Below are 15170 nucleotides of genomic sequence, written 5' to 3'. Positions count from 1 at the left end.
ACCGTACTCTGCTCAACAGATCCACTCGATCAACTACCTCCAAACCCAACGGCTCCTGAGACACTGCACACAACCTCAATGCACTGATCTCTCCTATCAGAGACTCTATATCCTGCTCCTGAGCCGAGGCTACCCTCTTCCGACTCATAGCATCTGCAACTGAGTTAGCCTTACCAAGGTGATAAGCTATCTCCAAATCATAATCTACCACAAGCTCCATCCACCGCTTCTGCCTCAAATTCAGCTCGGGCTGAGTGAATATATACTTCAGGCTCTTATGATTTGTAAACACCTGTACCTTTGCACAATAAAGATAAGATCTCTAAATCTTCAGGGAAAAAATTACAGCAGCCATACCAAACTGACACGACCCGACCCGTTTTTTTTTGTAAATAAATAATAAATAATAAATAATAATAATAATTATAATAATAAACTACAACTAGTGGTCCCATACCCACTAGCCACCTAACCATAATCACAACCAACAGCGGAAATAACCAATACCAATAAATATATAATTATAAAACCAATATTATAACATAAACCAGATCCAATACTCAACCAACAGGAAACATAGAACCAGCAACCTAGCAATGTTTCTAATGACTCAACTCTAGCAACCTAGCAAGCCAGACAACATCCAATCGAGTCCCTAGAACATCCTCCTCTTCATTGCCTTGATTCCACGATCACACTTTACATGCACCACAAACACAAATTGCAATGCATGAGTATTTTATAAACACTCAGTAAGGCAATCCTCCCAGCTACTAGCAATAGAGACATCTCTAACCATCAATCAACAATCAACAATCAACAACAACAAACCAGGACTCTGCATCGACCGACACCATGCATGCATCGACCGACACCAGTTGGGGTTGCGTCGACCGACGCATGATATGCATCGACCGATGCAAGGTTCACTTGCATCGACCGATACTCCCATTGCATCGACCGATGCATGCTCGACAAAGCACGAAAACCCTAGTGTTTTACGCGCCGTCCTCGCACTTGCATTGACCGACGCACAAAGTGCATCGACCAATGCACATGCCGAGCATCATTCGTTCCCTCGAAGCTTCTCGCCGGATCTTCATTCCTACAACCACAAAACTCGATCACAAGCCACAAGAAAGCTTCCTAACGTCCCAAATAACAATCTAACAATCCTAACAACACATAACACGCAAATCAGAGAGATCTCCAGGTTTGATAAGCCATGGTCATGCACTTACCTTAGCCAAGTAGAATTTGAACCTTAAACAAGCAAGAACACGCTCCTAGGAAACTCCTACAACGATCTCAGCTACAGATCTCTACAGGAAATGCCTCCAATCACCATAAATCACCAAGAACACTCAAGAACACTTAGGGAACTTTTTCTCTCTTTTCTTTTCTCTCCAAAATGGCTAAACACGACTATGAGACAAAACTCGAGTTAAGGGTTTTCCTAACCTAAAACGCAGCGTTTAACTTAAACTCGTCTGCAGAAAACCAACCTTGCATCGACCGATGCAACCCCTAAACCGGGATTTCGGTTCATGGATGTTACAGTTTTCCAGTGTCCAGGACGTTTGATGCTATTTGGGTCATTGTGGACCGGTTGGCTAAGTCGGCACATTTTCTGGCCATTAAGAAGACTGATGGAGCAGCCGTCTTGGCTAAGAAGTATGTGAAGGAGATAGTCATGTTGCATGGGGTGCCAGCGAGCATTGTGTCTGATAGGGATTATAAGTTCACTTCGGTGTTCTGGAGAGCGTTTCAGGTAGAGATGGGCACTAAGGTGCATATGAGTACAACTTATCATCCCCAGAACGATGGACAGTCGGAGCGGATGATCCAGACGCTGGAGGATTTGCTGAGGATGTGTGTGTTGGATTGGGGAGGCCATTGGGCAGATCACTTGAGCTTGGTAGAGTTTGCTTACAACAACAGTTACCAGGCGAGTATTAGTATGGCTCATTATGAGGCTTTGTATGGGAGGCCGTGTCTTACACCGTTATGTTGGACTCAGGTGGGGGAGAGGAGCATTTACGGGACATATTTTGTTCAGGAGACCTCATAGAAGATTCGGGTTCTCAAGCTGAACATGAAGGAAGCTCAGGATCGACAGAGGAGTTATGCCGATAGGAGGAGGAGAGATCTTGAGTTTCAGGTAGGAGACAGAGTGTAACTCAAGATGGCTATGTTGCGGGGTCCGAACAGGTCATTGTTTGAGACTAAGTTGAGTCTGAGGTATATGGGTCCGTTCAGAGTGATTGAGCGGGTTGGACCAGTGGCATATAGAATGGAGTTACCTGAGGTTATGCGTGCATTCCATAAGGTTTTCAATGTGTGTATGTTGCGGAAGTGTCTCCATGAGGATGATCAGTTGTTGGCAAAGATTCCTGAGGATCTTCAGCCTAACATGACTTTGGAGGCGAGACTAGTGAGGGTGCTCGAGAGGTAGAAGAAGATTCCTTTGATGAGAGTCCTTTGGGACTGTGATGGTGTTGAGGAGCAGACTTGGGAGCCAGAGGCGAGGATGAAGGCAAGGTTCAAGAAGTGGTTCGAGAAGCAGGTCGCGACTTGAACTTGTCTAGCCTGGTCCCAGTTGTAGTCCATGGCTGGAGCGGGAATGGAGTATTCCAGCCCATCTCTCTTGTTTACTTGGTCTCTTAGGGGTGGTTGGTTGTGCGACAAGTAACAAGATGAGGTGGTGTTCGGGGTACAAAATTTTCGTTAGGTGGTGGTTTGAGGGAATGTTTCCTGAAATAGAAGTTTCTAAAAGTGGAAAGTTTCCAGAAGTGGAAAGTCTAAAAATAGAATTTGTCCATTTTTAGTGGTTGTGAGCTTTGGAGAGGCTGGTGTGGCCTTTGTGGTGGGCTGTTTAGCCGTGTGTAGCCTTCGTGGTGGGCTGTTTAGCCATTGTGTGGCCTTTGTGACGGGTTGTTTAGCCATTGTGTGGCCTTTGTGGCAGGCTGTTTAGTCATTTTGTGGCCTTTGTGGTGGGCTATTTAGCCAATTGTGTGGCCTTTGTGGCGGGCTGTTTAGCCTGAGTTGCCTGTTTAGGCGGTCCTTCGGGACAAGTGGTCTTTGTGACGGTCCTTCGGGACGAGTGGCCTTGGTGGCGGTCCTGTTTAGGACATTTGTTTGGCCTTGGTGGCGGTCCTGTTTAGGACATTTGTTTGGCCTTGGTGGCGGTCCTGGTTAGGATATTTGTTTGGCCTTTGTGGTGGTCCTGTTGAGGATATTTGTTTGGCCTTGGTTGCGGTCCTGTTTAGGACATTTGTTTGGCCTTTGTGGCGGTCCTGTTTAGGACATTTGTTTGGCCTTTGTGGCGGCCCTACTGGCAGAGAGATGATCCATGTGTGGTCATGAGGTATTCCAGTGAGGGGATATGTGGTTGGTAGGACATTGTGTTGTTTTACGCCAACCACGGGAAGGAACCCTGGATAGGGATAGGGCTCAGACGTGTTCAGAATTGTTTGCTCGCGACACTTGGGGGACTTTAGTTCTCCTAGTACTACCATATTCGGAGACTTTGTGGCTTGGGAATATGGTTGGTATATCGACTTCGGATGACGATCCGAGGACGCGCTGTAGGGTGGCAACCCGAGAGACGAATATTGGACTTCCTTATTGATAGACTCCTGAATGAGGATCTATGCCCAAGGATACTATTGGCAAGGTATTGAAGAGGGATGAACGAAATGATGAAGATGAATTGGTTGAAGATGCAGCGGAATGGAGAGATGAACTGCAGAGAAGGTGAAGAGATGGAATTGCAGCGGATTGAAGGGGAAAAACGAAGTGTACTTCTAAGATAGATGGAGATCTCTTAGACTACAAGCTTGAATANTTGAAACTGCCACTAACTTTGTACTTACCTTGGAGATCGAGTTGGTAGGCATTGTTGTTGATTCTTTTGAGCACTTTGAACGGTCCATCAATCCTCGGCATTAGTTTAGATGCTTGCTCCTCCGGGAAACGATCCCNTTCGGGACGAGTGGCCTTGGTGGCGGTCCTGTTTAGGACATTTGTTTGGCCTTGGTGGCGGTCCTGTTTAGGACATTTGTTTGGCCTTGGTGGCGGTCCTGGTTAGGATATTTGTTTGGCCTTTGTGGTGGTCCTGTTGAGGATATTTGTTTGGCCTTGGTTGCGGTCCTGTTTAGGACATTTGTTTGGCCTTTGTGGCGGCCCTACTGGCAGAGAGATGATCCATGTGTGGTCATGAGGTATTCCAGTGAGGGGATATGTGGTTGGTAGGACATTGTGTTGTTTTACGCCAACCACGGGAAGGAACCCTGGATAGGGATAGGGCTCAGACGTGTTCAGAATTGTTTGCTCGCGACACTTGGGGGACTTTAGTTCTCCTAGTACTACCATATTCGGAGACTTTGTGGCTTGGGAATATGGTTGGTATATCGACTTCGGATGACGATCCGAGGACGCGCTGTAGGGTGGCAACCCGAGAGACGAATATTGGACTTCCTTATTGATAGACTCCTGAATGAGGATCTATGCCCAAGGATACTATTGGCAAGGTATTGAAGAGGGATGAACGAAATGATGAAGATGAATTGGTTGAAGATGCAGCGGAATGGAGAGATGAACTGCAGAGAAGGTGAAGAGATGGAATTGCAGCGGATTGAAGGGGAAAAACGAAGTGTACTTCTAAGATAGATGGAGATCTCTTAGACTACAAGCTTGAATACAACTTAGATATGACACACTAAGAAATAAACAAGTTGAGAAGATATTACACACTCCTCAGATCAAACAAGTAAAAAGAAGATTTTTGATTGAAATGTTTGATGAGAAACAAATGAGAACTATATTGTCTTTATATAGGAGAAAGGGGGACGAAGGAGAGAAGAGAATTAAAAGCCTAGAAAATCATGCAAGGGCTTTCACAAGGTCAAGCTCATGCATAATGTGTAGGAAATTACAAAGCAATAAAGTCTGAATAAGAGAGAAAATATAGAAAATGGACCAAGACAAAGAGATGGGCCTTGGACCACGAATTGGGTTGGCAAAGGGGGCTTTGGAAGTGCTACTTATGTCTCATTAAAAACCTTGTCAAGAAAACCCAATGGGACAAAACTTGACAAGGGAAAAAGAGTGCATAAGCAACACTTAACCCTTTACCGAACACCCTGAGCTGTAAGCAACGTCCAAATGGTTTGAACCACATCTTCCTGCTTCCTGTCCAGCTCCTTGATTAGTCCATTGATAGCTTGGTTGAACCTCCTGGATTTTGATCTGGTAAGAGGACCCGCCGGAACGATCAATGCCTCCTCCAATGCTTCCGCTGGTACAAGCTGCTCCTCCAATGTTTCCTCTGGTTCAAGCTGCTCCTCCATTGCTTCCTCTGGTTCAAGCTGCTCCTCATGTCCATGTTCTTTGGTCGAGCTTTCCATGGTCTCATCATCCTCTCCCACTTGAAAAGGATTTGATCTCAAATCTGAATTATCTGCACAATAAGGAAGAAGATCAAAAACATTGAAACTGCCACTAACTTTGTACTTACCTTGGAGATCGAGTTGGTAGGCATTGTTGTTGATTCTTTTGAGCACTTTGAACGGTCCATCAATCCTCGGCATTAGTTTAGATGCTTGCTCCTCCGGGAAACGATCCCTCCTAAGATGAACCCACACTTGATCACCCTCATTGAAGATGACTTCTTTACGCCCTTTGTTTGCATACTTCTCATAAAGCTTCATCCGGGCCTCAAGATTTTTCTTAGCCTTTTTGTGAACCTGTTTTACTAAATCAGCCTTTTTCTTGCCATCAAGACTTGATCTCTCACTCAAAGGTAAAGGCATTAGATCCAAAGGATATGNTGTGGCGGTCCTGTTTAGGACATTTGTTTGGCCTTTGTGGCGGCCCTACTGGNCGCAGAATGCATAGAATGATTATAAGCAAATTCAACATGCGGCAAGCAAACTTCCCAAGTCTTAAGGTTCTTTTTAATGAGCACACACAACNTGAGGTATTCCAGTGAGGGGATATGTGGTTGGTAGGACATTGTGTTGTTTTACGCCAACCACGGGAAGGAACNAATCTAGTTCCTAACTTAGACCACAAAGTTTTCCAAAAATAACTAAGGAACTTAGTGTCACGATCAGAAACTATGTTCTTAGGTATGCCATGTAAAAGAACAACTTTCCTAAAGAACAAGCTAGCAACATGAGATGCATCATCAGTTTTATGATATGGAATAAAATANGGACGCGCTGTAGGGTGGCAACCCGAGAGACGAATATTGGACTTCCTTATTGATAGACTCCTGAATGAGGATCTATGCCCAAGGATACTATTGGCAAGGTATTGAAGAGGGATGAACGAAATGATGAAGATGAATTGGTTGAAGATGCAGCGGAATGGAGAGATGAACTGCAGAGAAGGTGAAGAGATGGAATTGCAGCGGATTGAAGGGGAAAAACGAAGTGTACTTCTAAGATAGATGGAGATCTCTTAGACTACAAGCTTGAATACAACTTAGATATGACACACTAAGAAATAAACAAGTTGAGAAGATATTACACACTCCTCAGATCAAACAAGTAAAAAGAAGATTTTTGATTGAAATGTTTGATGAGAAACAAATGAGAACTATATTGTCTTTATATAGGAGAAAGGGGGACGAAGGAGAGAAGAGAATTAAAAGCCTAGAAAATCATGCAAGGGCTTTCACAAGGTCAAGCTCATGCATAATGTGTAGGAAATTACAAAGCAATAAAGTCTGAATAAGAGAGAAAATATAGAAAATGGACCAAGACAAAGAGATGGGCCTTGGACCACGAATTGGGTTGGCAAAGGGGGCTTTGGAAGTGCTACTTATGTCTCATTAAAAACCTTGTCAAGAAAACCCAATGGGACAAAACTTGACAAGGGAAAAAGAGTGCATAAGCAACACTTAACCCTTTACCGAACACCCTGAGCTGTAAGCAACGTCCAAATGGTTTGAACCACATCTTCCTGCTTCCTGTCCAGCTCCTTGATTAGTCCATTGATAGCTTGGTTGAACCTCCTGGATTTTGATCTGGTAAGAGGACCCGCCGGAACGATCAATGCCTCCTCCAATGCTTCCGCTGGTACAAGCTGCTCCTCCAATGTTTCCTCTGGTTCAAGCTGCTCCTCCATTGCTTCCTCTGGTTCAAGCTGCTCCTCATGTCCATGTTCTTTGGTCGAGCTTTCCATGGTCTCATCATCCTCTCCCACTTGAAAAGGATTTGATCTCAAATCTGAATTATCTGCACAATAAGGAAGAAGATCAANAAAAGAAGATTTTTGATTGAAATGTTTGATGAGAAACAAATGAGAACTATATTGTCTTTATATAGGAGAAAGGGGGACGAAGGAGAGAAGAGAATTAAAAGCCTAGAAAATCATGCAAGGGCTTTCACAAGGTCAAGCTCATGCATAATGTGTAGGAAATTACAAAGCAATAAAGTCTGAATAAGAGAGAAAATATAGAAAATGGACCAAGACAAAGAGATGGGCCTTGGACCACGAATTGGGTTGGCAAAGGGGGCTTTGGAAGTGCTACTTATGTCTCATTAAAAACCTTGTCAAGAAAACCCAATGGGACAAAACTTGACAAGGGAAAAAGAGTGCATAAGCAACACTTAACCCTTTACCGAACACCCTGAGCTGTAAGCAACGTCCAAATGGTTTGAACCACATCTTCCTGCTTCCTGTCCAGCTCCTTGATTAGTCCATTGATAGCTTGGTTGAACCTCCTGGATTTTGATCTGGTAAGAGGACCCGCCGGAACGATCAATGCCTCCTCCAATGCTTCCGCTGGTACAAGCTGCTCCTCCAATGTTTCCTCTGGTTCAAGCTGCTCCTCCATTGCTTCCTCTGGTTCAAGCTGCTCCTCATGTCCATGTTCTTTGGTCGAGCTTTCCATGGTCTCATCATCCTCTCCCACTTGAAAAGGATTTGATCTCAAATCTGAATTATCTGCACAATAAGGAAGAAGATCAAAAACATTGAAACTGCCACTAACTTTGTACTTACCTTGGAGATCGAGTTGGTAGGCATTGTTGTTGATTCTTTTGAGCACTTTGAACGGTCCATCAATCCTCGGCATTAGTTTAGATGCTTGCTCCTCCGGGAAACGATCCCTCCTAAGATGAACCCACACTTGATCACCCTCATTGAAGATGACTTCTTTACGCCCTTTGTTTGCATACTTCTCATAAAGCTTCATCCGGGCCTCAAGATTTTTCTTAGCCTTTTTGTGAACCTGTTTTACTAAATCAGCCTTTTTCTTGCCATCAAGACTTGATCTCTCACTCAAAGGTAAAGGCATTAGATCCAAAGGATATGTGGGGTTGAACCCATAAACAATTTCAAATGGAGAAAACTTAGTCGCAGAATGCATAGAATGATTATAAGCAAATTCAACATGCGGCAAGCAAACTTCCCAAGTCTTAAGGTTCTTTTTAATGAGCACACACAACAATGTAGACAAGGTTCGATTCACAACTTCAGTTTGACCATCAGTTTGCGGATGACATGTAGTAGAGAAAAGCAATCTAGTTCCTAACTTAGACCACAAAGTTTTCCAAAAATAACTAAGGAACTTAGTGTCACGATCAGAAACTATGTTCTTAGGTATGCCATGTAAAAGAACAACTTTCCTAAAGAACAAGCTAGCAACATGAGATGCATCATCAGTTTTATGATATGGAATAAAATACGCCATTTTAGAAAAGCGATCAACCACCACAAAAATAGAATCCTTACCAGCCCTAGTCCTAGGCAATCCAATCACAAAATCCATAGATATATCAGTCCAAGAATACAAAGGAATAGGTAAAGGGGTATACAAACCGTGGGATTGAACCTTAGCCTTAGCTTGCTTACAGGTCGCGCACCATTCACATAGTCGTTCAACATCTCTTTTCATATGCGGCCAATGGAAGTGTTTTTGCATCACCTTATATGTCTTAGCAACTCCAAAGTGTCCCATTAAACCACCACCATGAGCTTCCCTTAGAAACAATTCTCGCAAAGAAGAGTGAGGCACACAAAGTCTATTTTCAAAGAACAAATAACCTTCATGCCGATAATATTTTCCAAAGGCAAACTTCTCACAAGATTGAAATATTTTGCTAAAATCAGAATCATTAGCATACAAGTCTTTTATCTGCTCAAAACCCAACAATCTTGCATCTAAAGAAGTAAGAAAAACATACATGCGAGATAATGCGTCGGCTACAACATTATCTTTACCTTTTTTGTACTTGATCACAGATGGGAAAGTTTCTATGAACTCGACCCACCGCGCATGACGTTTGTTGAGATTTTGTTGACCCTTTAAGTGCTTGAGAGACTCGTGGTCAATATGAATGACGAACTCCTTTAGCCATAGATAGTGCTGCCAAGTTTGTAATGCTCGGACCAATGCGTAAAGCTCCTTGTCGTAGGTCAGATAGTTGAGTGTCGCTCCTCCTAGCTTCTCACTGAAGAAAGCTATGGGCTTATGATCCTGCATCAAAACAGCTCCAATACCTATCCCGGAGGCATCACACTCAATCTCAAAAGTTTTCATAAAGTTTGGAAGAATTAAAATAGGAGAATTAGTAAGCTTCTCTTTCAAGACCATGAAGGCGTTTTCTTGTGCAGCTTCCCATTTGAATCCAACATCCTTTTTAATGACTTCCGTAAGCGGGGCGGCAATGGTGCTGAAATCCTTGACAAACTGTCGGTAGAATCCTGCTAAACCGTGAAAGCTCCTCACCTCGCTCACATTTGTAGCACTTGGCCATTCTTTGATTGCCTTGACTTTCTCCTCATCAACCTTGATTCCATCTGCACTCACAACAAAGCCTAGGAAAACAAGATTATCTGTGCAAAAGGTGGACTTCTTATAGTTCGCATAAAGCTTTTCCTTTCGAAGCAAATCCAAAACGAGTTTAAGATGCATGACATGATCCTCTAAGTTCTTGCCATAAACCAAGATGTCATCAAAATAAACCACAACAAATATTCCAATATGCTTCCTAAGGACATGATTCATCGATCTCATGAAAGTGCTACGCACATTAGTTAACCCAAACGACATGACTAACCATTCATATAACCCTTGTTTAGTTTTAAAAGCCGTTTTCCACTCATCACCTTCTTTCATCCGGATTTGATGATAACCACTTTTAAGATCAATTTTTGAAAAGATGCTAGAACCATGAAATTCATCAAGCATATCATCTAATCTAGGGATAGGGAAGCGATACTTAACCGTAATATTATTGATGGCTCGACAATCCACGCACATTCGCCAACTCCCATCTTTCTTAGGTACTAGCAACACTGGAACGGTACATGGACTCATGCTTTCTCGAATATGTCCATAAGCTCATTTACTTGTCTTTCAAGTTCTTTTGTTTCGGTTGGGTTGGTCTGGTAAGCAGGTCGGTTTGCTAAAGCGGCTCCCGGTACAAAGTCGATTTGGTGCTCGATCCCTCGGATAGGTGGTAAACCAATGGGATTGTCCTCCGGAAACACGTCCTTATATTCTTGCAAAACCAACTCAATCTTACTCGGTAGCACCGGTTCGGGGTTAGTTGAACAAGCAAAAGTTTCTTTGTAAACAAAGAGTAAACTATTATGACTTACCTTGCTCTTACCCTTGGTATCAATAGGTTTGGTTGGTTTGACGGTTCGCTGTTTCATGCTTAGCTGGTCTAGGTAGACTTCATGCGGCGTCATTGGAATGAGAGTTGTTTTTCGGCCATTGTGTTCGAAGGTGTGTCTATTGGTGAAGCCATCGTGGACAACTTGTCGGTCTGATTGCCATGGACGTCCAAGAAGAATGTGGCTAGCGTCCATCAGTAGTATGTCGCACATGACCTCGTCTTGATACTTACCTATTGAAAGAGGCACCTTGACTTGTTCCTTGACGGACATCTCACCTTTTTCGTTAAGCCATTGGAGCGCATATGGTTTTGGATGTTTAAGCACTTCTAGCCCAAACTTCTCCACCATAGTCCTGCTCGCAATATTAGTACAACTACCACCATCAATAATCAAACTACATACCTTATCTTTGACCAAACAGCGCATGTGAAACAAATTTTCTCTTTGTGCTTGCTCCTCAGCCTTAGTTAGAACACTCAAAGATCGTCTAGCAACAAGCAACTCTCCTTTAGCAGGGGCTTCCATACCCTCTTCCAATGAGTCATTTTCCGAACGCTCATCTGCATATTCTACCTCGCCATTGTCTTTAAGGACCATGATTCTTTTGTTGGAACACTCGCTTGCGTAATGCCCAAGTCCTTGACACTTAAAGCATCGAATATCCCTTGTCCTTGTGATCACCTCCTTACCCTTATCTTTTGGGTCTGAATCTAGCGGTTTTGGCTTGATGAATGGCTTGTAGTCCTTTTGGAACCCTGGCTTTTCCTCCTTTTGATAACTTGGTTTTCCCGAACTGTAGTTGGTCTTGGCGGTGCTTTAGTTGGATCGGGAATTCTTCCTTTTGATTTGCTGTTCGAACATGACTGCCTTGTGAAGCATCTCCTCAAGTTCCACATAGTGCTGGGTTTCTAGACGGTCTTTGATTTCTCGATTGAGACCTCCCATGAATCGTGACATCACAGCTTCTCCATCTTCATGAATATCGGCTCTTAGCATAAGGGTTTCCATTTCCTTGAAGTACTCCTCAACTGACTTGCTTCCTTGAACTAAATTCCTCACACACTGATGTAGATCACGGTGATAGTAACTCGGCACAAATCTCCTTCACATGAAGGCTTTCAGCTGGTTCCATGTCTCAATCGGCATATCTCTGGTACGTCTGCAGCTGGTAACAAGTTGATCCCACCAACTTAAGGCATAGTCGTAGAACTCAGTAGCATCAACTTTAACCTTGTTTACCTTAGTGACATCTTGTCAAACAAAGACTAACTCAATTTTCTGCTCCCACTCCAAGTAAGTGTCCGGGTTGCTGGTTCCATGGAAAGCGGGAATCTTGAACTTTAGACCTCCCAAAGGATCTCTAGGTTGGGTTCTGTCTCGTCGACGTCTGCGCTGACTGCTGTGATAAGAGGCGTGACTGTAGTACTCTCTTGTCTCATCATTTGGCCTTGGTTCCTCCTGGTTCTGCCTTTGATGCTGATTTGCTTTCAGGTTGACTTGGTTCAAGTGTAGAGCGCCAAGTCTTGCATCAAGCATTGTTGCCATACTTCTGTGACTGACTTCATGATTCTCCTTTCCAGGCTAGAGGTGGATGACTCTTCCTCTTCAGAAGTCACCATGGTACCTGAAAATAAAATAAAGATCCAACAAGTAAATATTTCTATAAAACACGTAACTAGAAAACAGATCTGGAAAAATATGAAAACGAACCTAAAAATTCCAAAATCAATTTTTAAAAATAATAGACTCAAAGACGATCCAAATGCAATTCATTTCGTAGTTTTCGAACGAGTACAACATTTTACAAAATTCTCGCAAGATGAACGAAAAATCTGAGAAAAACAGAAAGTGACGATTGGAATTTCAAAACCTGGTTGCAAAGTGGCTCTGATACCACATGATAGACTCATGGATGAGAATCTATGCCCAAGGAAATTCTTTGCAAGTTCTTGAAGAGGGATGAACGAAATGATGAAGATGAATGGGTTGAAGATGCAGCAGAATGGACAGATGAACTGAGAGAAGGTGAAGAGGTGAAATTGCAGCGGATTGAAGGGGAAGAACAAAGTGTAATTCTAAGAGAGATGAAGATCTCTTAGACTACAAGCTTGAATACAACTTAGATATGACACACTAAGAAATAAACAAGTTGAGAAGATCTTACACACTCCTCAGATCATACAAGTAAAAAGAAGGTTTTTGATTGAAATGTTTGATGAGAAACAAATGAGAACTACATTGTCTTTATATAGGAGAAGGGGGGAAGAAGGAGAGAAGAGAATTAAAAGCCTAGGAAATCATGCAAGGGTTTTAAAAAGGTCAAGCTCATGCATAATGTGTAGGAAATTACAAAGCAATAAATGCAAGTTTGAATAAGAGAGAAAATATAGAAAATGGACCAAGACAAAGAGATGAGCCTTGGACCACGAATTGGGTTGGCAAAGGGGGCTTTGGAAGTGCTACTTATGTCTCATTAAAAACCTTGTCAAGAAAACCCAATGGGACAAAACTTGACAAGGGAAAAAGAGTGCATAAGCAACACTTAACCCTTTACCGAACACCCTGAGCTGTAAGCAACGTCCAAATGGTTTGAACCACATCTTCCTGCTTCCTGTCCAGCTCCTTGATTAGTCCATTGATAGCTTGGTTGAACCTCCTGGATTTTGATCTGGTAAGAGGACCCGCCGGAACGATCAATGCCTCCTCCAATGCTTCCGCTAGTACAAGCTGCTCCTCCAATGCTTCCTCTGGTTCAAGCTGCTCCTCCATTGCTTCCTCTGGTTCAAGGTGCTCCTCATGTCCATGTTCTTTGGTCGAGCTTTCCATGGTCTCATCAATTATATATATGGCATGCGGGCTTAGGCCCGATGAGGAGCCAACATTATGGCATACAGGTTTAGGCCTGATGAGGAGCCAATAAAAACTCAAGGTTTAGGCCTGTGAGTAAAGGAATGTCCAAAATTCGAGAGCAAATAATGCCTGGAGCGTGAGTCTATCGCCTAGAGGTGACCTTCCGTAGATCGTACGGAGGAGTGCGGGCTGTGGAGACGGTCGCACGGGAGTCCTTGGCTGATGGATGTTCGAGATTTGAGGACGAATCTATGTTGGTGGGGGAGAATTGTAACATTCGCGAACCGAAATCCCGGTTTAGGGGTTGCATCGGTCGATGCAAGGTTGGTTTTCTAAGAACGAATTTAAGTTAAACGCTGCGTTTTGGGTTAGGAAAACCATTAACTCGAGTTTTGTCTCATTAGTCGTGTTTAGCCATTTTGGAGAGAAAAGAAAAGAGAGAAAAAGTTCCCTAAGTGTTCTTGAGTGTTCTTGGTGATTTATGGTGATTGGAGGCATTTCTTGTGGAGATCAGTAGCTGAGCTTGTTGTAGGAGCTTCCTAGGAGCGTGTTCTTGCTTGTTTAAGGTTCAGAAACTTCTTGGCAAAGGTAAGTGCATGACCATGGCTTATCTAAGCTGGAGATCTCTCTGATTTGCCTGTTATGTGTTGTTAGGATTGCTAGATTGTTATTTGGGACGTTAGGAAGCTTTCTTGTGGCTTGAGATCGAGTTTTGTGGTTGTAGGAACGAAGATCCGGCGAGAAGCTTTGGGGGAAAAAACGATGCTCGGCATGTGCATCGGTCGATGCACTTTGTGCGTCGGTCGATGCAAGTGCGAGGACGGCGTGTAAAACCCTAGGGTTTTCGTGCTATGTCGAGCATGCGTCGGTCGATGCAATGGGAGTATCGGTCGATGCAAGTGAACCTTGCATCGGTCGACGCAACCCCAACTGGTGTCGGTCGATGCAGTGTCCTGGTTTGTTGTTGTTGATTGTTGATTGATGGTTAGAGATGTCTCTATTGCTTGTGTGTATAGCCCAGTAGATGGGAGGATTGCCTTACTGAGTGTTTATAAAATACTCATGCATTGCAATTTGTGTTTGTGGTGCAGGTAAGGGCAAATTGTGATCATGGAATCAAGGCAATGAAGAGGAGGATGTTCTAGGGACTCGATTGGTTGTTGTCTGGCATTGCTAGGTTGCTAGAGTTGGGTCATTAGAAACATTGCTAGGTTGCTGGTTCTATGATTATTGTTGTTTGGTTATATGATATAACACGAAAACCCTAAGATTTTACGTGCTCTCCTCGCACTTGCATCGACCGACGCACTTTGCCGAGCATCGTGTTTTCCCCGAAGCTTCTCGACGGATCTTTGTTCCTGCAACCACAAAACTCGATCTCAAGCCACAAGAAAACTTCCTAACGTCCCAAATAACCATCTAACAAGCCTAACAACACATAAACAAGCAGATAATAGAAGCTCTAACTTAGATAAGCCATAGTCCTGCACTTACCTTTGCCACAGAAGAATCTGAACCTCAAACAAGCAATAGAACACTCCTAGCAAGCTCCAACAACATTCTAAGCCTCAGATCTCACCAGGAAACGCCACAAATCCACAGAAATCACCAAGAACACCAAGAACACTCTTTCTCTCCTTTGTTTCTCTCAAAAACGGCCAAAGTCGACTAATGAGACAAAA

This window comes from Camelina sativa, chromosome 11 (genome assembly GCF_000633955.1).
Source record: "Camelina sativa cultivar DH55 chromosome 11, Cs, whole genome shotgun sequence".
In the NCBI taxonomy this organism is placed as follows: domain Eukaryota; kingdom Viridiplantae; phylum Streptophyta; class Magnoliopsida; order Brassicales; family Brassicaceae; genus Camelina; species Camelina sativa.
This window is presented reverse-complemented; position numbering follows the sequence as displayed.